The sequence below is a fragment of the Lepidochelys kempii genome, chromosome 1 (assembly GCF_965140285.1).
Source record: "Lepidochelys kempii isolate rLepKem1 chromosome 1, rLepKem1.hap1, whole genome shotgun sequence".
Taxonomy (NCBI): domain Eukaryota; kingdom Metazoa; phylum Chordata; order Testudines; family Cheloniidae; genus Lepidochelys; species Lepidochelys kempii.
The window spans coordinates 294,960,875-294,987,230 of NC_136380.1; positions in this window are offsets into that span (position 1 = coordinate 294,960,875).

A 26,356-nucleotide genomic window follows, 5' to 3' on the forward strand; every position below is an offset into this window, starting at 1 on the left:
AAATTGAGTGGTGGTCCTTCTTGCGGTGCTCTGCAAGCCCATTTTACTTAAGTTTGCAAGAGCTAATTAAACTAATTGAAGACAGGAAAGACAATTCCGAAAAGAAAAGAAAGGTACAACTATTCACAGAAGAGAAAATATATATATATATATATATAATTTTCTCGGCCAAACTGCAGTGATATTCAGATTGGGGTTTTGATTCAAGGCCTCTTGAGAAAGAATGGATCTTGGCCAGAATGCCTCATTGCCTGAATACTGATGGAGTTAGTTGAAATAGGTATAATGTGTTGCATTTCAACTCTTATGCTGAGCAGTATACAAACCAAATATTCTACAGTATTGCATTGATAGTAGAGTGATCTCTCTTTATTATGTCCAACTCCCTAGAACCAACCATGCTGCTGACAGTGGTCACTTCACTCTAACTATGCTTCCATTTTCTGATCCCACCCTTCTTTTCTGATGTATCAACAATTAATTTCCATCAAGAACAGTCTACACCCTTAAAAGTGTTTCAGTTGCCATTGGTAACCAAATGCCATTACCTCAAGATTTGCACTATTGTCTATAGTACAGCCCTTGTAAGTCAATAGGAGCTGTTGACATCCTTGGGCTTATAATCAGGTCCCTTAGTGGATGATTAATACTGTGAGTATAGAATCTTCACTCTCCTATAATTTTACAGCTTCCCATATTTTCACTCAACAATGAATGACATGTCCTAAACAATACGCTTGAGGGACTTACCCTAGAATACTTCATTCAATCACACTAAAAGCAAGGAACATGCAAGTGGCCATATTCACAAACTCTCAGGAACCTCTTTGTTTGATGTATACAGGATATGTGTAGGAAATGAGTGATTCCGCTGTTCTTTCAAACTGTTAAAGATGCCACAGTCCTTACAATGCCAACTTAATTCCCATTTATTTTGTACTCTTGTGTACAGCAAACAGTAAACTTACATGATGAGTGGGTGGACAGAGGGTGTTTGGAATCCACTCTAGACAGCTTTATATGACTGACATAAATTGCTGTGATTAGCCCCTGAACACCAGAAACATACACATTACCCAAACACTTGTGTGGTTATGAAACACACAGAACCAAGTTCACTGGGGTCATTTTTCTAGAGAATTAAAAAAAATTTTTTTTACATGAAAGGCACTGTTCAGTAATCTCATGAGATCCATAAGAATAGCTTTGATCAGACTAGCATCTTGAAATAAATCAGATATGGATAATAAGCCAGTAAAGAGTGCGGCTTGATAGGGAGATTGTGCCCTCTACTTAGGAGGTAGGCTCCTACAGCTTCTAGATCAGGGGCGGCCAACCTGTGGCTCTGGAGCCACATCTGGCTCTTCAGAAGTTAAGATGCAGCTCCTTGCATAGGCACCGACTCTGGGGCTGGAGCTACAGGTGCCAACTTTCCAGTCTGCCAGGGGATGCAGAGCCTCCTGCACCCATGAAACAGCTGATTGGGAGGTGCGGGGAGAGAGAAGGAGGCGCTGATCGGCGGGGCTGCCGGTGGGCGGAAGGTCCTAGGAGCGGGATGGGGTAAACTGATGGAGGGCTGCTGACGTACTACTGTGGCTCTTTGGCAATGTACATTGGTAAATTTCTGGCTCCTTCTCAGGCTCAGGTTGGCCACCGCTGTTCTAGATGGTGGTGTGTCAGGTAACCAGGTCTCAAAGCATTCGCATGTTCTAGATAATAGTTATCTCTAAGTGCACCCATAAACTAGGAATTATCCCAGATTACAGACGTAATCTGCTTCTTGCAGGCTGCGTTACTAAACAAATGAGACATTAAATAATGATTTGAAGGAACTTGGGTTTCCTACTGCTTAAGTGAGCATCATAACCACCACACCATAGAGCCATTTTTCGATCCCTTACCCTGGCCCAAAGACTAATCCTTGTCATTATGAATGACTATGATTTACCACTAGGAATGACTACTTCATTATTGTAACAAAGTGGAAAGGCTTCAACAGGGCTGAGAGAGCCCCTTTCCCACCCCAAATATGCCCTAGCCCAGGAGCTAAGATATTTTCTTCCAGTGTGGGAGATCCAAGTTCACCTCCTGTCTCCACATCAGCCAGAGGAGGAAACTGAATGTGAATCTCTCACTGCCTCTAGCCTAAAAGTTAAAAGAAGGGCTGCTCCTCCTGCATCCATTTTGTGAATCTAGCCCTTTACATCTGCTCCAAAAAAAAAAATCAATTTCAAGTTCATGGATTTCCCCCTACCATTATAGCTTTTTGCAATTTTATTTGTGAGAAAAAATGTGGCCACCATTCTTGCAAATAAAAGGCTGAAATGTTCTTATAAATGACAGTCTGGTTCATATTTTTTCCTGTTCCCATTAGAAATAAAATGTCATTAAAATTTGAAAAGGTTAAAGGCTTTCTTCCCTGATGTAGTTTATCTGGTAAAACTACGGTAATGAAGCAAGAAGTGTTTTTTAACAATCAAAACACTTTTCTGAAGCAGTCTATTCTATCTGTGAATCTCTTATCCATCATACATTATGTGAGTGGAGTCATATTTGGTTAGATATGATTAAAGCTATCATTGGTTTTTTTGGTCCCAAACAGAGAGAGAAGAATGACTCTTTCATTTTGAAAAAAATAGACTGTATGGGCTAAATCGTGCTTGAGTTCCTCATACAATTAATCCCATTGAATGCTTCACCCCATTGAAGTCAGCAGGCCTATTTTTCTGAATATGATAAGCCGGAATTTACCCTGTGCCTCAGTGCAGTTTGAGATTTAGCCATTTCAGTTGGTGAGCTTTTGCTACCTTTGAATTTTGCTTTGAGTTTCATGTTGAACTGAATCACACACCTCAGAACAAAACTCATCTGAAAACAGCTGTGGTTCAGTTGGTTTTAGTCTGATCTCTGATTTTCATTTGTTTCCCCCTCAAAATATAAATCAGAGAAATATCACTGGAATCTCAATACAGGTTCACTGAATGATGTGGTGTTCTTAGCAACTTTGCTAGCAGCCCTGCCCTGAATTTCAATTTCTATCTGAGGTATTCCTGTGCACACCCCCCATTACCATAGTATCTGGGCACATCTCAGTTTTAATGCATTTATCTTTAATTTAATGTATTTTAAGTCCCTTTTGATCTGAGCAGCTACCCAAAATTCAGGGTCTAGTGAATTGTTTCAGTTAGAAGGTGAAATTGATAATGGAGCAAGGTATCTTTGTACATTCTTCCTAAATAAACAAGATTGCAGCAATGTCCTGTCTCCTGAACGCAGCAGGAGAGAGTTTCTTTGCTCATAGCTCCAAGCCACTTTGTAGCTAATACTCTGCCCAAAAGCTCTCTTAGCTTTTTCTCAAGAATAAGCTACCAGTGATTCTGTGGGTGTGTCAAGTGTTTCCTTGCATCCTTCTCGCTGGTCTTTCTGCCTCACTGTCACAGACACACAAACCATCACCAAAAAACATCTATAGAAACTTCTCCACACATTTCAGAGTAGCAGCCATGTTAGTCTGTATTCGCAAAAAGAAAAGGAGTACTTGTGGCACTTTAAGGTTCTTTCTCCACACATGTGCCTGTGTTTTGGGTGGAGGCTACTGTTGCTTCAGCTATCTGTCTCTATAAAAGCACTTAGCTGTTTCTTACATTTATCCCAAATGAAGGGTGGTGGTTAAGCCCACCAGTTTCAATGAGGTTGAATCCTACCCAAAGCGATATTTATTCTTAATTTACTAAAGAAACCTAAAATCAGGTCACAGTTTTGTAATGGAGGCTTAACAAGCACTTATCAGGCTATGGAAATGAAAAAAGAAAGTTATTTGAATTACTCACAAGGCAGTATCTAGTTTAAATAAAGGTTATGTCACAACAATTTAGAAATCTGTCATGGAAGAAAAGAATAGAGTAAAATTCATTATTACCTCAGCCTTTTCTAAAACATGCCTTAAGTGCAGGGGACAGGACTAGATGACCTCTCAAGGTCCCTTCTAGACCTACACTTCTATTATTTTATTCTATGATGTCCCATATTTTATATCTAATATGTTCTTAAGCCTGCAATCTTTAATTTGTGTATTATGCTAAGAATAAAATAATGCTTTTTACTTTACTAGTATTTCAGTTATTTGTTAGTAATAGAAAATACAAATGTGGTAAAATATCCAGGAGGACTTGAACAGCTATGAAAGTAATAAAGTTAAAATAGTATCCCTTATGATTTGTGAGCCCACAGACTATTCATTTTGAGTTACTCTTTTCAGTCTGACACATCAGAATTTTGAAAATCATATCAGTTCAAAATTCTCATATTCATTCACGTTTCTCAGCATCTCATATTTTGTACATGATGTTATTTTACATAATCAAGCACACCATGTCAACAAATGGAAGCTCCAGTAATTTTTGTCTAAAAGGTGATTACAAGTAATTTTGAAAATAAAATTTCCTGTTTTATGAGAGAGAGAATCTAGGCAGTAGGGTTCACAAATTGTTTTAATTTTTAATCGTATGGTACTAAGAACAAAATGTGCTGCTAGTCAGGAAGATTTAGCAGGAACATCATGCTAGCTGGCCTGAGAAAAGTACAAACTCCTCCCTGCCACCACATTTTTCTAAACTTGACACCCTTGGGTGCGATGGAATGTGCCTGCAAGCACTTACTCTTAAAGTAGTGGGTCTACAGGACCTTGCATCGCCTGCTGCTTAGGGACATTAGTGCCTAGTCCAATTGCTTATATAACGCCTCTTGTTCTGTATACATTAAGCATGCCATTAATCACACATCCACCTAGCTCTCTGTTAATTCTTCCAGTCACTAACTCTCCCAGTCACCATGCTGTGGAATTTATTGCAAAATAATAAATATTTATTGTTGAGTTAAGCTTTGTGATTGCTAGTTAAAGACTAAGGGGTGATCCTGAGCTGGTGTCAACCAATGCAGCCACTTTCAAGTCAGTGGGGCTATACAGATCATCACCAGCTGAGGATCTGGCCAACAGTATATATTTGTAAAGAAACTAAATTGGTGAGGATGCTATTTTATCACTGTCATAAATATAAAGGGAAGGGTAACCACCTTTCTGTATACAGAACTATAAAATCCCTCCTGGCCAGAGGCAAAACTCTTTCACCTGTAAAAGGTTAAGAAGCTAGGATAACCTTGCTGGCACCTGACCAAAATGACCAATGAGGAGACAAGATACTTTCAAAGTTGGAGGGTGGGGGGAAACAAAGGGTCTGTCTGTCTGTGTGATGCTTTTGCTGGGAACAGAAAAGGAAGGGAGTCTTAGAACTTAGTAAGTACTCTAGCTAGATATGCGTTAGATTTCTGTTTTGTTTAAATGGCTGGTAAAATAGCTGTGCTGAATGGAATGTATATTCCTATTTTTGTGTCTGTTTGTAACTTAAGATTTTGCCTAGAGGGATTCTCTATGTTCTGAATCTGATTACCCTGTAAGGTATTTAACATCCTGATTTTACAGAGGTGATTCTTTTACTTTAATTAAAATTCTTCTTTTAAGAACATGACTGTTTTGTATTGTTCTTAAGATCCAAGGGTTTGGGTCTGTGTTCACCTATGCAAATTGGTGAGGATTTTTATCAAGCCTTCCCCAGGAAAGGGGGTATAGGGTTTGGAAGGATTTTGTGGGGGGAAAGACATTTCCAAGCAGGCTCTTTCCCTGTTCTTTGTTTAACACGCTTGGTGGTGGCAGCATAGGGTTCAAGAACAAGGCAAAGTTTGTACCTTGAGGAAGTTTTTAACCTAAGTTGGTAAGAATAATCTTAGGGGGTCTTTCATGCAGGTCCCCACATCTGTACCCTAGAGTTCAGAGTGGGGAAGGAACCTTGACAATCACATAATCCAGATTAAACTTCATTCTTAAAGTCTCCCATTCATCAGCTTCTGAGTTGTCAACAACCTTTTTGTAAAAAAAACAATCCCATAATGAAAGGCCTACTTTGCATGCGATTTTTTTCTTTAAATCTTATTTTCAGATCTGTTAAATACAGTAGGTGTGATCCTGTTTCACCGAAGCCATTTTAAGTTTTGACATTTTTCCATGGGAGCAGCATCCAGCACAGCAGGTGTAAGCTACTGAGTTTTGAAAGGGGTTTTATCCTTTATCATCTTTTTCACTGCCAGGATCCTGCAGAGTACCACAGGACAATTACAGCATCAAAGATGAAAGATGAGTACACTGCAATCATAGCCAAATCGTTGGTATTAATCTAGAGCTGTGTTTGAAATAAAAACTTGTTTCACAAAAACACTCAGAGAATAGATATTCCTTGCTAATTTTATTGGATAATTTATTTGTGCAATGGCTGGTTTGTATATAAGGATAGAAGAAAAATAAATCCTCCATTTCTGGGCTCCATTCAGTTCAAATCCATACTATTCTATTTTCTGAAGCTACCATGTAAGTTCCATAACCCCCCTGACGACCTCGACCAGCCTAGAAAGCATTTTTGTAGAACAGCTGTATATCGTCCACCTCAAGCCCTGGGAATAAATAGTTGTTTTGACAGGCGAGGCAGCGATGCTGAGAGGCTAAGAACTACTTTCCACATCATTAAGCACAACCTCTCCCCTTACTCACAACCGTAGTTGATAAAAAGGTGCAGGCTACTTTTTACTATGACAGTTTCTCAATAGCTCATTTTGTAGGGTATTCATCAAGAATGGCTTTTCACCTTTTGATAAAATCATGTTTGCCTGCATAATGGGCTAGGTTTTATGTCTGCCAACCTGGCAAATTTTTAATCTGAGAGCTCCAGCACTTAGCTGAATTATTGCATGTGAGTGCAGCTGAGAATAAGTGGACTGACTTTCATAAACCTCCAACTGGTTCAAAACACGGCAACTCTCCTCCTAAGCAACATCAATAGCTGAGATAAGTGTACGCCACTGCTCCACTCTCTACCTTGGCTTCCCATAGTATACTGGATTAATTTCAAGATATTTGTCCTCATTGTTAAGATCAGCTATGGCACAGGAACAAGCTATCCAAGAGAGTCAGGGGCCACAACCTCCCTTGCCAATTACATTCCACAGGAATGATGAAATGGTCAAGCAAATTCATGAGAGCAGGGGATGGAGCTTTCTCAGCAATCGGCTCAAGACTAGGGAACTGGACTAGGTGATCTATTGAGGTCCCTTCCAGTCCTGGACTTCTATGAATCTTGACTCTCTGAAGGATGTAAGAGTGACCACAGACCTCCACATCTTCAGGATCAAGAGCAAAATTCCCTTCCGGATTCCCACACTGGATGGTACAATTCAAGTATATGCTACTGTGAAGTACTGTGCTTGGTTAGGCTCACAGTTGGAACTGGTCAAGAATCATAGAATATCATAGAATATCAGGGTTGGAAGGGACCCCAGAAGGTCATCTAGTCCAACCCCCATCCAAATATTTTTCTATTGGAAAGTGCCAGTTTGCCAAAACAGAAATGTTTAGCAGGAAAGGATTTCTTTTGCTACATTTTTCAAGTCAAAAAACTTTTGAAAAGAGATTCAGAATTATTGAAGCATTTTGTTCTGACATTTTCTAAATCACAAAATAAATTTTTCAGCTTGAAACTTTTCTTCTTGAAATTTAACTTAATTATAGTAAAAAAAAAAGTTGAAATCAAAATGAAACATTTTGGCTGATCCACACTGAAAATTTTGGGGAGATTTTTTTGGTTTGTGAAAATATTTGAGATTTTGACATTTTGTCCTTATTCAGGATAGAAAAATTTCAAAATATTGACAGTTTTCTTGGATGAGAATATTGGTTCCTGCCCCACTCTACTCACAATAGCATTTCCTAAAACCCACAACAGCCCAATCCCATTTTAATGAATGAGAAACATCCCACAGCATAAAGGGACTCTTTTCTTCATGATTACAACCCCAAATACCTCCCATGATGACTCCTAGCTTTCTGCTTCCCTCTTCTATTTCCTTCATGCACTACAAAGAAGGAAATTCCCTCCCTTTCTAATTTTAAAGGCAAAATACCTACTATTTTTAATCTATGACAGATCTACACAAAACAGAAAAGTGACTAATAACAATGGGATTATTTCCAAATATCAGTGTTTGGATGCCCACTGGTAGGACGTATTTTGTCCAGCAATTTATTGTACCTTTGAATTTTGAGGCACTAAGTGCTACCATATTCTGATGTCTTTACTATGGCACGTTCCAAGAAAGCATTACTTCACTATTTAATGGTATTATAGTATTAGAAATGCTTGGATGACATGCAATGACTACATGGACATTATGGGACATTATCAGACTGTAGGAGCTCTATAATCTATGTGTGCATGGGTACACTGGCATCAGTGCTGAGGACACCATCGCATAGGTGAGCATTGTTGAAGCTAGCAACTTACAACTTTGGGGACCTAAAAAGAAAAAAAAAGTAAACTTTTAAGGTCTAATTTAAACTTCACTATTCTAGTTTTATGCTGGTGTAAATCAACTGTGTGCAGTGGAGTTATACCAATCCAACATTACGTTACAGGTTCTCAATCTAGGGGTTACAATCCCTAGGGGGTTGTGAACAGGTTTCAGAAGGTCAGATCCACTCCCTCTTTCATATGGCTAGATTATTTCTGTTGTAATATGGGGATAGAGTGTAGAAAAGTTTGAGACCCACTAACCCACCAAAATGCAGTGGCAAATCAGGCCTCAGAATGTTCCAATTAATTTAGTGAATGGAGCCCCCCACTAACTATTGCTGAAGTAAGTAAACCTACCGTCAACTGTCAAAGCGTGAATATCTGATCAATACAACTTTGGTCTGGCCTGAAGCCACACTGTTCCTCACCTACTTCCTCTAAACTTGCCTTATTGTGTTGACACTTACTTTCATCATGATTTTTCCTAGTATTGACAATAAGCTTATACCCCTTTAATTATTCGGATCAGCAGAATCTTTCAAGATTGGTACAACTGTTGCCTTTAGCTAGCCATCTGGTACCTCCTCTTACTCCCATACCTTAGAATTTTGATAGCACTTGTCCTGCCAGCTTTTAGCAGCTCACCCGTTACATTGCTATTTCTGCAATTCTCTAATTTTTGGCTGCTTCACTGTTCTTTCTATTTCTTCTTCTGATGGTGGTTCAGTGTTGATATCCATTCTGCCTTGCAAGCTGCTTTGTTCATCTAGTATGTGTAGAGTGCTTGCATCTGGATGAACTGCAAGGTTTCTGCACTCTATCAAAATGGTCTTTTCATACTTCAAGCACTTCATTGACATTTGTTGTCATTTCACTGGTAGCCTTTTTTACTGCTTGCATCATTGGCCGGATTGGGTTTCCATGCAACTTAACCTTTTTGTGAATAATTGTTCTTATTCACAGCTATAGCAATCCCATCTCTATGCTTCATTTGTCCATTTCACTGTCTGGAGTAAAGGGACATTTCCCGCTTATGCCATGTCATAACCTGTTGGCCTGCTAGGAACAGGTATCAGCGGTTCCATTCTATTCTGTTTGCCTTCCAAAGCTAATGAGCTTAAACTGCTTGGATTTGAAATCCAAGTTTTCCTTTTCATACTGTTGGTTCCAGGCACCTTATTCTGCAATATTCAGTACAACTGTCATAAATATAAAGGGGGGGTAACCACCTTTCTGTATACAGTGCTTCAAAATCCCTCCTGGTCAGAGGCAAAATCCTTTCATCTATAAAGGGTTAAGAAGCTAAGGTAACCTCGCTGGCACCTGACCCAAAATAACCAAGGAGGGGACAAGACACTTTCAAATCTGGAGGGGGGGAAAGGGTTTTGTCTGTCTGTGTGATACCTTTTCAGGGAACAGATCAAGGATGCAAGCCTTCCAACTCCTGTAAAGTTAGTAAGTAATCTAGCTAGAAAATGCATTAGATTTTCTTTTGGTTTTTTGGCTTGTGAAATTCACTGTGCTGGAGGGAATGTGTATTCCTTTTTTTGTGTCTTTTTTTAATTTAAGGTTTTGCCTAGAGGGATTCTCTGTGTTTTGAATCTGATTACCCTGTAAGGTATTTACCATCCTGATTTTACAGAGGTGATTCTTTTACCTCTTCTTTAAATAAAAATCTTCTTTTAAGAACCTGATTGATTTTTCATTGTTCTTAAGATCCAAGGGTTTGGGTCTGTGTTCACCTGTACCAATTGGTGAGGATATTATCATCAAGCCTTCCCCAGGAAAGGGGGTGTCGGGCTTGGGGGGATATTTTGAGGGAAGACGTCTCCAAGTGGGCTCTTTCCCTGTTCTTTGTTTAAATAGCTTGGTGGTGGCAGCGTATCAGGTTTTTAACCTAAGCTGGTTCCCAAGGCAAGAAGGATTTGTGCCTTGGGGAAGTTTTAACCTAAACTGGTAAGAATAAGCTTAGGGGGTCTTTCAGGTCCCCACATCTGTAGCCTAATGTTCAGAGTGGGGAAGGAACCTTCACAGCAACCTTTTTGGGTTTCCCCAAGATGGACTTCCCCATCCACCACCTGGAGATGTGCCTCTCTGCCTCTGTATGCCAGCATGGTGAGCATAGCTGGTACTCTGTGGAAAAGGAAAGCAGCAGGTGTTTTGCAGGGTTGGTAGGGAGACAATGAGGGTAAGCGATTTCAGTTACTGTAACTTCAATCCTAAGGGACTTAGAGGAATTCAGAATGAAAGTGGAGGATGCTGCTTTCACTTATGCCCACCTCATACCCTCTTGTTAATTGCTTTCCTTCTACATTGCTCTCCTTTAGCCCCCGGCATGTCATTTATAAGCACTTAGAGTCTCTGTTAGACTTGTTGCACCAGTGAGTGACTCTCCTGTGGGCAACATTCGCCAGCAACATAAATCAAATGCTTTATATGCATGAAAGCGTAACAAATTGCTTTCAGGTTTTCCCCAGGTTCCCATTAAAAGCACAAGCTACATGCTCACAACCAGAAGTGTCTGTGAAATCTGTCTCCTTTTTTCCTGTGTTTAAATTTTATGTTTGTGGCAAATGAGGATCATTCATCAACTATATCCTCTATATTTAGTTCATAAAAAGAGGATGCTGATATTACAGCCTGTTTGGCTGGGGGTTACTGAATTTTAATAGGTCACAGCAGGTAAATAAAAACATCTCCAAGGTTCTGATGCACTAGATTTATTGCTATCCACATTCTTTTTTTTTAAGTTTGTCTCAAATTCAAACACAGCAGTTATGAGCAAGGAATAAATAAGGTATAGTGCTGATAAACTTTTAATGGGCCAGTTCCTTGTATCTGGCTGACCTAGATGCAAGTAAGGAAGGAGATAGATGACTGCTATGAATTAGAGCGGCCTCAAGGCTGCTCCAAACCTATGCCAGTTGCAACAACCCCCAAGTGGCCAATTTTCTGTCTGAGGACTGCTGAAATGCAAGGCATTCCAGCTTCATTCCCAACATGACCAAGATACATTCCTTCCCATTCCTAACATAAGAACAGCCATACTGGGTCAGATGAAAGGTCCATCTAGCCAAGTATCCTGTCTTCCCACAGTGGCCAATGCCAGGTGCTTCAGAGGGACTAAACAGAACAAGTAATCATCAAGTGATCTATCTGCTGTCACCATCCTTTCCCATTCTGGTTAATAGCCATTAATGGACCTATCCTCCATGAATTTATCTAGCTCTTTTTTGAACCCTATTATAGTCTTGGCCTTCATAACATCCTCTGGGAAAGAGTTTCACAGGTTGACTGTGCATTGTGTGAAGAAATACTTCTCTTTGTTTGTTTTAAACCAGCTGCCTATTAATTTCATTTGGTGACCCTCCATTGTAGGGAGTGGCTCACAGCTGGCTATGATAGCTTTACAGAAGGCAAAGATTCCCCTTTATTACAGGTATCCCTGACTGCCGTATGAGGTGAGGTTTGTGACCCTTTTACATCACAAGGGTGGCAAAATGTGTCAGACCGGGAACCAGAGACCTTGTCCAAAGTCATCCCTTGGTGTTTTTTCTTAGCTATAGCATAAAATTAAGACTCTGCAGAGAGAATTGACAAAGGTTATAATTCATTATGTTAATACAATTGCTGTAATATATGTATATACTTACAAAATATAATGTAATACACTATTCTATAGATCGGGGGAAGTGACACAGGTAAAATAAATATCTTAACAATATTTGTCAGTGTTATTTTCCTCTACAACATCTGAACATTACATAATCAAGCTTATCAAACATAGCTAATAGTTGTAGATAGCAAACAAGCTACCACTAATGAGGAAATGTTTATTTGAAGGTCAAAGATCAAATTACTATGTATTTATTAGACTGCTTATTTGACAGTTAATTAGGGCTTGACCTAACCTAAGTGCAAATGTCTGTATTTTAACAGGAGGAACCTATCCAAGCTGTCTCTCCTAAAAGGTTAGATAAAGACTGTTAACCTCACAATTCACAGGCTATGGATTATGATAAAGGGAATTCAGGTGACCCTCACACTCTATTGAATTTTCTGTCCTTGTTGTTCAGTTCTGCATAACAAACAGACTTATGAAAAGTGCAGTGTGGTTGAATATATATCTTCTTGTACATGTATGGAATTCATAGTGTGTCTTTTGTGTCACTCACATGTATTGGCCCTAAGCCCTGTATTTTTCTCAGGAAGAAGATGACAAATTATTATCCTAGGCTGCTGTGTGTTTTGCATTATATAGTATCCTCTTGTCAGAGGACTCCTCTATTTTTCAGCAGCTTGTTCAGAATGCAGCCATATGTCCTTTTCAGTGGTCTAAGAAACTGAGTATGCTATGCCCACTTTGTGCTCTTTCCATTGGTTGCCTATAGAGTGACACACTATCACTGAGCTTTACTCTCAGTGTCAGTTTACGGTCTATGCTTTGATTATATGTGAAAGCTCCTTGAGTCATATCCTGATTGGTATTTGCATTCATACGGCAACTATTTTTGGAGGATCCCATCACCCTACCTGATGGGAATGTGGAAATTTTATGCCCCCAAATTTGGCCTTTCCTCAGTTTCACTTAAATGAAGTTCAACACTTTTCTCTGCCCTGCACTTGCCATCTTATGGGGAATAAATCATCAGGCAAACTGGGGTGTTTTTCCCATCTCCTGTGCCAGATTGACATCTCCAGTTCTGAAATGGCTGAAACCAAGGGATTGGCTAGATTCTGATCTCCCACTGGTATAATTCCACTGACTTCAGTAGAATTACACCTGATTTCTACTGGTAAATGTGGAAGGAGACTCAGGCCCCCACAGTCTGTCCATGGAGAGGGGAAGGGCTTTATACAAGACTTTATGAAGCTTCCATGGCTGTGGAGCCAAAAGGGATTGCAAATGGCTCCACAGCCACTGAGGCAGTTTTGGGCTGGATTATGCATAAATATATGTGATTTCTTGCCCCCACTGAGTCATCCCATTGTTGGGAATATTGTACTTTCTAAGATATATTCATACTCACTGATTATTTCAAGGCCCAGTTCTGCCACCATTATTCATGTAGAGTAATATAAGACTTCTGATTTTTTGTTTTGATCAATGAATACCAATAAAGTGTCCACAAATTTTAAGAAATAGTTTTTTATCCAATCAACACCGGAAATAACTACTTGTATCTAGCTACGTGGAGCAGTAATGCAGACTGTGGTGGTGTGATTTCTAAAGTGCACTGATGTGTCCATTAATTAGCCTGTATAAATCCCGCTTGTGTGCACTAAAGGTTCCCTAGTGTGCTTTAACAAAATGTTGTTTGAAACAGTACTACGTTAAAACACATTAGGGAACATTACCAAGAGATCACTCTCTACAGTATATACTACTGTAATAAGTAATGTACATAATATATTAATCTACAAAGCAGATACAAAGAGCCCTGAAATCCCCAATTTTTAGACAGCTACATAAAACCCACAAATAGCTAAAAATAGCCCCTCAAAATGCAATTAATAAATCCCCTAAACCAGAAGTGCAAAGTATTACCTTACAACGGGAGCAGTCCTGTCAGTGTCGTATCACCCATTTCAATGTGGATGACTTTATCTGTTTTCTGTGCTTGAAGTTTGTTGTCTATTGTAAACTGAAAAAGTCAAGAACTTTATTTTACTTGCAAAATCTGGATAGCTAAAATCTGGGGCCTGATTCTCTGAACCATAATCATATATCATCACTGGTACATTCCTGTATTAAGGGAATAATCAATATAGGTAAGGGTGGCAGAATTGGCCTTCCATTTTTTAGTCACATCAGAGTTTAGACATAAAATTATAGACATAAAGGACCAGATCCTAAGCTGGTGTAAATCAGTGTCGTTCCTGATAAGTATGTGGCCCAAGGTCTCAAGAATAGAACACTGGCAATGTCACACATGTAAAAACTGGTGATATTTAATCATAGGAGATTATTTGCTAATAAGGGACCAGATTCTGCCATGTTTACTCTTGTTGGGTAGTATTTCCCTCCCCACTGAAATTAATAGATTCTTGGACTTACTCATGGAGTAAGGTGCTACCCAGCATGAGTAAGGATGACAGAATCTGCCATAAAGGAAGTTAGGACATACGATAAATCAAAATAATCTCACTTAACAAAAATCATTGACAGTATGGCCACTTCTATACATTTTAATTGAAACTTAGGTTCAAGTTGCAATGAAATGCTAAGGTTGATAGTAATAAGTAGTAGTAGGTACTCGGTAGATATACTCTTTGTAGAAAATAAACTCTGATATGTTTATTTCTAATGGAAATGTTTAAAAATATGGGATACACGTTAAACACTGCAGTAACAAGGAATCTTTGTGTTAACCTAAGTAGTAGTTGTGGCATTACACCCCATATTCTTCATAGTAATATTATTATGATATCTTTGTGGCATAATTATGATGTATTTTATGCAAGATAGGTCATGTGAGATATCATTGGAAAGGTTATGATTCACTGAATACGATTATGATATTTGTATGCATGTATCATTTTGGTATCTGAATTTGGGAATATTGTCTATGCATCTATTATAAATGTGTTTACACCTGGGGAACGCCCACTAGGCAGAATGCAATCAGCCTAGATGGCTGGTTGGGAAGCGCCATTAGGGAAAACAATAGGTCTTAGAAGATGATGATCTCCCACTGTGGAGCCTTCCTGAGGATGCTTCAAACAGCCTCTGAGTTATGGCTGCTGTAGCCCTATAGGGACATGTGGCCAAGTCACCTGGTACTCGACTCCATCTTGGAATACCAGTGTTTTTCCACTGACGGACATGGGAACTAAGAAGGGAGACAAAGGGTTCCTGCCATATGCAAAAGCTATTTAAGGCAGGGGAATGACATCATCGTGGTTCTTCACTGACTCCCCATCCAAGAAGATTTCTCGAAACATCTGAAGAACAAAGACTGGACTAGGGGAGAAGGGCTGAATCCAGGCTAGAGGGATTTCTAGCCTGTGAAAGGAATACCTGGGGTTTTAAACTGCAAGCAAGTGCAGCTTTCTCTTAAGAATCTCTGCAAACTGCCTAAAACAACAATTGTGGTGAGAATTTGCTACTCATATCCAATCTCCTTAATATATTATGCTTAGATTGTGTTTTTGTTTATTTGCAAGGTAATCTGCTTTGATCTCTTTGCTATCACTTAACATCTATCTTTTGTAATTAATAAACTTATTTTTGTTTTGTCTAAAACCAGTGTGTGGAAATCATAACTGGGGGCAAAAACTGCTGTATATCTTCCTCCACATTGAGGGAGGGGGCGAATTTCATGAGCTTACGCTGCACAGTTCCCTGTGCAACGCAAGACGGTATAATTTTTGGTTTACAATCCAAAAGGGGATGTGCGCCTTAGGACCTGGGAGGTGCCTTAGCTGAGCCTTCCCATGCACAACTGATCTCAGCATCTGTGTGTAGCTGCAGCTGGGTGTGTCCCTACCTGTATGTGTGCTGGAGTGGGGTTGTGGGCCTGTCACAGCAGTACAGTGTAAAGGGAGCCCAGGCTGGTGAGTCAGGTGGGCTCAGTGTTACCCACTTCCAGGTGGCACCCCAGACAGAACCCATCACAGTAGTCTACACTTAAAATGCTACAGCAGCAAAGTTGTGCCGCTGTAGCACTTCAACGTAGACACTACTAATCCACCTCCCTGAGAAGCAGTTGCTAGGGTGATGAAAGAATTCTTCCATCAATTTAGTACTGTCTACAAAGGGACTTAGGTTGGCTTAACAATGCCACTCGGCGGGGGGAGAGGGAGTGGATTTTTCCTACTCCTGAGCAACATAGCTAAACCGATTAACTAAGATTTGCTCCCATTTTGTGATTTCTACAGAATAACATCACTTTAAGATGTTATTTTTGTTTCCAGCAAATAAGTGTCAAGCTGCAAATCTGAAGGAATAATGAACAAATTCTTTTGTACAATTTAAAAGGGTAGTCAGCAGATGTGAGTTTATGAGAAGATAAGAACATGTGCATTGGTATCAATTAAAATACAGATGAATGAATGAATGAATGAATGAATGGAACTGCTGACTTTTTGTTTATCCATTTTATTTGTTTGCCGATAGCACATACTGTTGGCTGCCAACATGTTACTGCCTCATCCCAGGAGGATAACACTTTTTAACTAGACAAGATGCCAATAAGGTGTTCTTTTAGCTGCCAGATGACGCGTTTGGCTACAAAAGTTCCCAGAGAAATCAAAGCATTTAACATTTAGTTACATCCAGACTATCATTCTGCAATCTTCACAAAAAATGCCAAGATTACAGGTACTGCAATAAATGAGGAAAATGTTTTTTCTTTAAAGCTAGAACAGAAATCTCCTAAAATGTTATGGATTTGGGGGGAGGTACAGAAATATTATTATTCAATTTAATTACATAATAATCCACGTGTGATACTGCACCCCATATTCATCATAGTAATATGATTATGACATAATTATGCTGCATCTTGTAGAATATATGTTGTGTGAGGTGTATAAAGAAAAGTTATGATTTGCTGAATATGATTATCCTATTTGTATGTATGTATCATTTTTGTATCTGAAGTTATGAAAATTGACTATGTAGCTGTATTTCAAATGTGCTTACTCTGGGTAACACCCACAACTAGCCTTTCAGGTACAACAATGAAGAAGGTAGACAGTGCTAATGGCTTGTCAACAAAGACAATGGACCATGGAAGAGCTTAGCCTTCTTGTGAACATTTCAGCCAGCCTATGAGTAATGGCTGCTATGACTCAGCAAGGCAAGCAAAGGCATGTGACCAGACCACATGACACTGAACTCCATTTTGATACCTGTATTTTTCCACAAACTGGGCTGGAAACTTAACTTGAAACAAAGGGTTCCCACCATAAGGAAAGACTATATAAGGTGGTGAGTGACATCATGTCTTGTCTTCACTCCCCCAAAACTCAACACTTTTATTGTTCAAAATACTTTTATTGTTCAAATTTCCTTAGGTAGCTCTGATTGAAGATTGAAACAGAGCCTTTGGCATTAAAGGAGAAAAAAGGCTCTACTCTGCAAACACCAAACAGCATAATTTGAGAAAGGCAGAAGTTCCCTGGAACAAGCACATATTAAAAATGAATGGATTGTAAAGCATTCAAGAAACAGAGATATTATTATTAGTTCCTGAACAAGAATAGGTTGGTAGTGATTTCATCTTCAAAGTTGGACAAAGTTTTTTTAGAGAGCTCTGACTTGTGTGTTGAAAATTACCGCATCCGCTGACAATAAATCGTGTCCATTTGTTTCCAAGCAACTCTAGCATGCAGGAGCACTTGGGTGCAGATTTATTATGTCTTTGTACATGGGAAGCCTGCTTTTGAATGTGCTTATATTGGCTTTTCGTAGAAAAGAACAATAATGTTACTAGTGTACGCATGAGGAGCATGTTGTTCCAAGAGCCATTTCATTACTGAACACCTCATTTCATCTCACTCAGACACCGACATGGGCTTTTAATAACTGGAACCAAAACTATGAATATGATTTAGGTCCATCTGTAGAGCTGGAGTGATGTGTGTGTGTGTGTGTGTGTGTGTGTGTGTGTATGTTTTTAAAGCTATCCTATATCACACTGTGTGTGTGTGCATGCATGAGACATACACACATCTGAAAGTTGTGGTATAGGATAACTACATCTCTTTACTAAACCAAATTAACTGAAGAGGGATAACTGAGACTCAAATGTGTGCTAAGCAATGTTATGCAAAGTATATATTTACTTTCCATAGGATGTTCAGCACACACTGAGTCTCATAATCTCGCTTTGTTTAGTTTGGTACAGTAAAAAGAAATAAAGCTATACTATATAAAAATGGAGATGCTCTAGAATTTAAATGTGTGTTACCTGCTCTTACCACTAGTTACCAAATGAAAATATCAGAGTTTCACTAATAAGTTAATTCATGTAATTGAAGGAATTCTTTTGAAGGAATAGAAGTCAATGGAAGTCAATTGAATGCAATAGGAGTTGAGGGCAATTGGGACCTCATAAGAAGGCCTCAGCCTCTTCTAGAACTGAGCCCTTCATTGTAGGCAGCAATGCTATTTTGGAACATGCTGCCCTATGAAGAAGGTTTGAAAGAGTGCACATCTATGTGCAAGGGTTAGGACAGTAATTAGACGCAGAATTTTTTTCCATTCCATCATTTGCATAAAATCGCTATGAAGACAAATGAGTATAAGGTAAAGAATTCTGTGGGAGTAATTAATAGCCAGGAAGATCTGCTGTACTGGGCTGTCAGAAAACAATAACAACAGCAAGGAAAACCTGCAACTGCTTCAGGAGACTATTTTAAAAATCTTTCACAAGGGCCTGATCCAAAGCCCACTAAAATCAGTAAGAGTCTTTCCATTGACTTCAGCACTCTTTGGATCAGGCCCTATGACTCCTGCCCATGAATTAGGATGGGGTGGGACCAAGGATGGCTGAATTCTCTGTGAAAGGTGTTAGCTAATGAGTTCTAGTATGTCTTTCACGATGTACTTTATCCTTGGCCACTAGAAGGTGGAGTGTGGAGTATAATTTAAGAGTACTATACATTAAAACTAGGCTGCCTTGTTTAGGATTCCTTAAACTAAATGAGATCTAACACTGTGTTTATTAGATGAAGAGCAGCTCCTTTCTTTTCACTATGTGTTTTCATGTTTTTGTTTAAGGATTAGGGTGCATGGAATATTCAGAATAGAATGCAAAACCAGTTGAAATTCATAGTGTCATTTCCTGTGCCAAATTTGAGAACATTCCCTTTTTCCCAGAAAATTTTCAAAAGTCAGCAAAAATTTTTAACAATAATGGACCCATTTTTATGTAAATGTCCCCAGTTACTGAGCAAAGCTAGTTTTCACATCAAAAGCATGGCAACATTTGCACTTTCCCAAGTTCTCATATGTAAAATCAGCCATTTAATCAAAATAGTGAATAATGCAAATTCAGATATTAGGGGTGCAAAATCATGAGAAACAAAACTGCAGGTTTTTTGGTGAAACTTGGTGAAATAAATATCAGATTTCTTTACTGGAGTGGCTAGAGTGATATAAAGCTTTGTTATGAACTCTTAAAGAATAAAGAAGAACTCTTAAAGAATAAAGTAAGACCCTTACTAGGGTGACCAGATGTCCTGATTTTATAGGGACAGTCCTGATATTTGGGGCTTTGACTTATGTAGGTGCCTATTACCCCTTACCCTCTGTCCCAATTTTTTACACTTGCTTTCTGGTCACCCTAATCCTTACCCTCACTTGTAGTATTCTAGGCAGCCACTTTTACAAAATCCTACATGTACAGTACTACCTAAAGGTGTGTGTATATATGTATAAGTGTGCACTCAGGCATTAAATACAGCTACAAATTAATAAGGCCAGTGGCATAGAGAACAAAGCCCATTTAGTCTTCTCTTCACTCCAGGTAAGAAATGCCCTTTTTCTGTCAGACTTCAGTAACATTAGGATTGCATAAATCTGCCACAGTAGTACTCAATGCCTTTCATAATATATCACAGGAAGGCAGTCTAGTGTTTGTAAAGGTATGAGAAATTTACCACTGTCACTTTGTGAATTGCTCCTGGTGAAAACAGAAATTTCCACAATGGACAATTTGTTTACAAACAACATGCAACAGCCAGAAATTCATTGCATAGGTTCTGTCGTTTTCTCTAGTGGTTGTAATTGTTCTTCCATTTCTGACATTATATGGTGATTATCCATTATAGACCAACATATACAGTAGCCTATACTCTAGGATGTAAAATACTACAAAACTGCTGACTATTTTTTAATCCCTTCCTTGTTCTCACCACACTCTCCTAATTTTGCCCTCAATATGTTCTTTGTCTCGCTAACACACTATTCCTATTATTATTTCCAAAGTGTCTTTGAGCCCAGACTAGGTTTTCCACCCCCATCTCTTCAGAACTGATTTCATACACAGAAATCCCTGCCCAGTGATGGGCAAAATTACCTAAAGTGCATATTTAGATTTATGACTCTAGAAAGGCAGGAGAAAGCCCCGACATTGGCCCAATCACACATTTAAATAATGGCCCTGTCAAAAGCGCACAGTTGGAGAGAAACATAAGCACTGCAGTACTAAACTTTGTGTGTGTGTGTGTCTGGGCTGGAGTTTTCTAGTTGTCTTGATTATCAAAGAGCACAATAAATCATTCTTTTAGATACTCATCAATAATTCACAGGCAATGTGAATACAAATTTTTTCCCACTGTGGACTCAGACCATTATTATTATTCCAATATTCAAAATACATTCCAGCTTTAAAAAGCTACTTATTTGATGTACACAATGCCCAGATATGCAGCTGGTGTAAACTGATGTAGCACTAGAGTTCCTATTTGAAGTCAATGGAGCTATGCCAGTATATACTAGAGGAGGATCGTTGCATACAATGTGCACATATGCAGTGTACGTATCCAGAATGCTCTTGTAACCAACAGATATTTCATAGAACTGCTGTCTGAGCTTCAGAAACTGAAGTCTGGTCTAGCCATTTTTTTCTCAGCAAACTCTAAATGTAGAGTTGGTGGGGTTCTAGTCCCCATAAGCCTTATTTGATTAAATTGCTTTAACCATGGTAATGATTCTTTTCTCTTCAAAATGGTTTATGGATTGTCCATATGCCCACAGTTATAACCAGCTACTGGGCTGCGCCAGACTCAAAGGTTTTGTTTTTGTTTTAAAAAGTTTCTGTAAGAACAAAGTATTCCAGGTAGATAGGTGTACTTTTGTACACTCCAGCTTCATTTGCACCTACATAAAAGCCAGGCAAAAATCTAACCCTTAAGATTTCAAATCTTCACACCTCATGTCTTGTTTTGAATGCTATAAATATATATTTGTACAAAACAAAAGTATGCCTTAGTGGAACTGAAGCAGGGAACTTGCCTTTGTCCTGTCTGAAAAGTAGCTCAAGCTCCCTTGTTAGCAGATTCTGTAAATCAAAAACAATCCTAGTAATCACACCAATATTGTAAATTGGATAGAATGTTTCACCATTCACCAGCAGGCACTGATCATATCTTATGGTTTGTGCATGGCAGCCCATCAAGGTTAATAAACCTTTCTTGTGTGGGCAGAGAGATCAGCAATCAGCTTGAATAGCATTGTCCATGGTGCTGAAGTTTCTCTTGCACTCTTGTAGCTGAAATGAGAACAGTTGCCATAGGAATCAATAATGCCTTCACATCAGACTGCTGTTCTTCCAAATTCTCTGTGTATTACAAAAATTCTAGGTCCACTTCAAAGATGCTGTATATCCAGCTGAAATGCAATCGCACATAACATAATATATTGTTCATTAGTTATGAACAACTTAGTTTAAAATGTTCTTACTATAACCTACGTATGCAATTTCTGGCATGCTGTTGAGTTTTTTCTAAACTTACAGTGGAGTTTTGCTCCTTTTTTCACTAGTCAAAAGCATGCATCTACTGTCTTACTAACTGTATTAAGCTTATACTACAATATAGAGGAGGTTCAATAGTTTTTAATTCCTGCTAAGTAAAGATTCAAGAGTCAGAAAAATCCCTACTAGCTGCACTACTAACAAAAAGTCATCCCTATTTATTTGAGCTTGATTACACCATTCTGACAGTGTAAACAAGTATTAGTGGGTAAGAAATGTTTTCATGAAGATAAAGTTGGCATTTGAGACTCTCCTGGAAGAGAATTTTTCCATTTGTACTAAAGAGCTATGAAATAATGTTCTTATTTTCTGATACATCACAAAAATTTGGACTAGAAAGCCAGAGAGAAAATTTAACTTTGAAATTGCTATTCATTGGGAAGGAAGAGCCTGTGTTAAACACTCCAAATAGGAATGGAGCAGGTCCTTAAGGAATCAATTCTGAAGCACTTAGAGGAGAGGAAAGTGATCAGGAACAGTCAGCATGGATTCACCAAGGGCAAGTCATGCCTGACTAATCTAATTGCCTTCTGTGACGAGATAACTGGCTCTGTGGATGAGGGGAAAGCAGTGGACGTGTTGTTCCTTGACTTTAACAAAGCTTTTGACACGGTCTCCCACAGTATTCTTGTCAACAAGTTAAAGAAGTATGGGATGGATGAATGGACTATAAGGTGGATAGAAAGCTGGCTAGATTGTTGGGCCCAATGGGTAGTGATCAATGGCTCCATGTCTAGTTGGCAGCCGGTATCAAGTGGAGCGCCCCAGGGGTCGGTCCTGGGGCCGGTTTTGTTCAATATCTTCATAAATGATCTGGAGGATGGTGTGCATTGCACCCTCAGCAAGTATGCAGATGACACTAAACTAGGAGGAGAGGTAGATACGCTGGAGGGTAGGGATAGGATATGGAGAGACCTAGACAAATTGGAGGATTGGGCCAAAAGAAATCTGATGAGGTTCAACAAGGATAAGTGCAGAGTCCTGCACTTACGATGGAAGAATCCCATGCACCGCTACAGACTAGGGACCGAATGGCTTGGCAGCAGTTCTGCAGAAAAGGACCTAGGGGTTACCGTGGACGAGAAGCTGGATATGAGTCAGCAGTGTACCCTTGTAGCCAAGAAGGCCAATGGCATTTTGGGCTGTATAAGTAGGGGTATTGCCAGCAGATCGAGGGATGTGATCATTCCCCTCTATTTGACACTGGAGGCCTCATCTGGAGTACTGTGTTCAGCTTTGGGCCCCACACTACAAAAAGGATGTGGAAAAATTGGAAAGAGTCCAGCGGAGGGCAACAAAAATTATTAGGGGCCTGGAACACATGACTTATGAGGAGAGGCTGAGGGAACTGGGATTGTTTAGTCTGCAGAAGAGAAGAATGAGGGGGGATTTGATAGCTGCTTTCAACTACCTGAAAGGGGGTTCCAAAGAGGATGGATCTAGACTGTTCTCAGGGGTAGCAGATGACAGAACAAGGAGTAATGGTCTCAAGTTGCAGTGGGGGAGATTTAGGTTGGATATTAGGAAAAACTTTTTCACTAGGAGGGTGGTGAAACACTGGAATGTGTTACCTAGGGAGGTGGTGGAATCTCCTTCCTTAGAAGTTTTTAAGGTCAGGCTTGACAAAGCCCTGGCTGGGATGATTTAATTGGGGATTGATCCTGCTTTGAGCAGGGGGTTGGACTAGATAACCTCCTGAGGTCCCTTCCAACCCAGATATTCTATGATTCTATGAATAGGAAGAAGATAACAGGAATGAGAAGCTATCCAACACATTCTTTTGAATGCCTGGGTAGAGGAAAAAAACAAAGGCAACATCTTAGTATCAGTCTATAAATTCACCTATCTGCCAGTTATACTTATACCAGCCTACACAGTCAGTCTTATCTAACTGTAAAAGAATGAAGTTATCTGCCTACCATTGTAATTATCCATTATTCATAATGGACAATTCATTAACAACTCCTTGGGGGGAAAAACAGAAATCTGGTGTAAGAAACCCTTCCCGTGCCCAGAGACATGCATCATCTTTAAAGCCATGATTTAGTAAAGCACTGAAGTGTACGCTTAACTTAAGCATATGCTGAATATACAGCAGAGTAACTGAGCATGTGCTTAATTTTAAGTACCTATTGAAATCTCTTTGAGTTGGGCAGGTACTTAAGTTATCTGATAAAGCAGAATGGATTTAAGCATGTGCTTAAAGTGGATAAGTGCTTTGCTGAATTGGAGCCCAAACAAATCTGAACTCACATTTTTGCTTCCTTCAGTTTAGACTAGAAATGAAAACAATCACATGTTCACATGTAAATATGATCCACCAAGCTTTCCTCAACAATCAGTACTGATTAATTTTGCAATGGTCAATCCACATTTTAATTTTATTTGATAGAACATTGATGCCCATAAACCCAGATTATCCCATCTGCCTTTCTTTCTCTTGTGCTCTGAACATTCATCACTGTAATGGTATTCAAATGACATTTATTAGGTAGTAGAGGTTCACCAAGGAAATCTTCCCTGGGCTGAGTTCTCTTTGTACCATTTTTCCTCCCATTCACTTCAGTGGGGTTTGGATCAGCCCCTGCATGCATCCTGGACTATTAAGGGGAATAGCTATGCAAACCACTAGCAATTAAATTTGAAAAAACATAGTTACCTGGGGAGGTACCAAAAGGCTGGAGAGAAGCATATGCATGACTGATTACCAAAAAAGAGAAAGATAAGTATCCTGACATTAGAAAAGCTATTCATTCTTTGCTCTTGCACCAAGGTTTGCTTAAAAATGGCAGATATGAATAACATCAGGTAAATTTGGGCTCTAATCCTGCAATTTACCATGTGCAAGAGCACCCCTGTGTAAGAGGAGTCCCCACCAAGCAGCATATGGGGAGACCTCTATTTTTGTGTGTGTATTAAAGTCTGCATTTTAAATCCGAGATGATCACACACATATATAACAGGCAGGTGGCGTGCCCCTAAAAGTGAAATAAAATCAAAAGACAGGTGAAAAGTGCTGTAGTTTTTTTTAAATTTCATGATTTTTAAGATAGTCTCATGGGGTTTTTTGGGAGGGGGTAGGGTGGGGGGGGTCTGAGTCACGATTTTTGAACACTTGGGATTACATATCTGGGATCCACACGTTAAGAAGGGACATGGAAGGGCCCAGGAACAGCTGCTGTACAGGCATGTTCTTCCCTCCCAAATATACAGGAATGTAGTCAGAAAAAAACAGAGGGAGCCACAGCTGCTAGAGACAACATCAACTCCAGCTCTGTGATGTCTTCTCCATCCACTAGGAGTGTTCAGCACAAGCACAGGAGTAAGGGATGGGAAATGGCATCAAAGCTCCTTCACAATGTATGACATTTATGATAGCACAATATCAGTGATAATACAGCAATAGTTACTCCCTTGCTGTCCTAGTTCAATTTCAAATAGGCCACTAAATATTTGTAATGCTATCCAATTATTTCTGGTAATAAAAATTTCGGGAGTTCTTTGTGGGCATCATACTTTGAACCAATATAATGAATAGATCCTTCAGCACATTCAAAAAGGGATCACTACCTCTGATACAGATGCAAAACATATGTAGCCAACTGTCTGCCCTGTTAAAAAAGCAGTATACTCAACAACCTGGAAAAGTGCCCAAGACATTCATTTAAATGTATAACCTCTGCAAATCAGCATGGCTGGACCTGTAGCAAACAAAAGTAGGCCAACCATATATGGAATTAATTTTTGTTCTTGGTCTGTCACTTTTACTCAGATGTCCCCTTGGATAATTGCCAATAGCTCTAGAATAATTGCAAATATGAACAAGGAAAGTTAACTCACACACTTTTCCTCCATTTACATGGGGCATGCAGGATTAGAATATGAGATCGGGAGATGCATAGTTTATATGTTTAAATATAGATATAAAATCAGAGTACATACTCAGTTCTAAATATAGTATCACTTTCACAAAGCAGATCTGCCTGATGCACTTTAGTTTAAAAAAGTAACTTTTTCTCAGTTACTAGTGCCACCCTCCCCGCCCCATTACAAGATAAAAAATGAAACTCTCCTGCCAATCCTTTTTTTTAAAACAATTCAGTTGCTCCCATTCTGTCAAACGCATTTCTTGCAGGTATGCAATTGAAGCCAGTTTTATTTTAAATGTGCTAGCGCCCTATGTCATTTCATGTGGTAACACCAACTCCTCAATTTCCCCAAGCTCCATCTACTATTCTTTGTTATCCAGGTGTGGATGAAAGGGGCACTACCCCAGTGGGAGCTCATAGCAGCCTTGTCCCTGACACAGCCGCAATGGCTGGCAGAGCTCCAGAGAACACAGCCACTCTTTAATTATTTGCACAGAGACAGTGTGTCTTTCCATCTGCACAGGGTGGACTCTCCAGACTCCACCATTCCAGGTCACCTTGAATCAGCCAATGTCACTACTGCCTATGCTCTGAGGGAGTTTTTGCA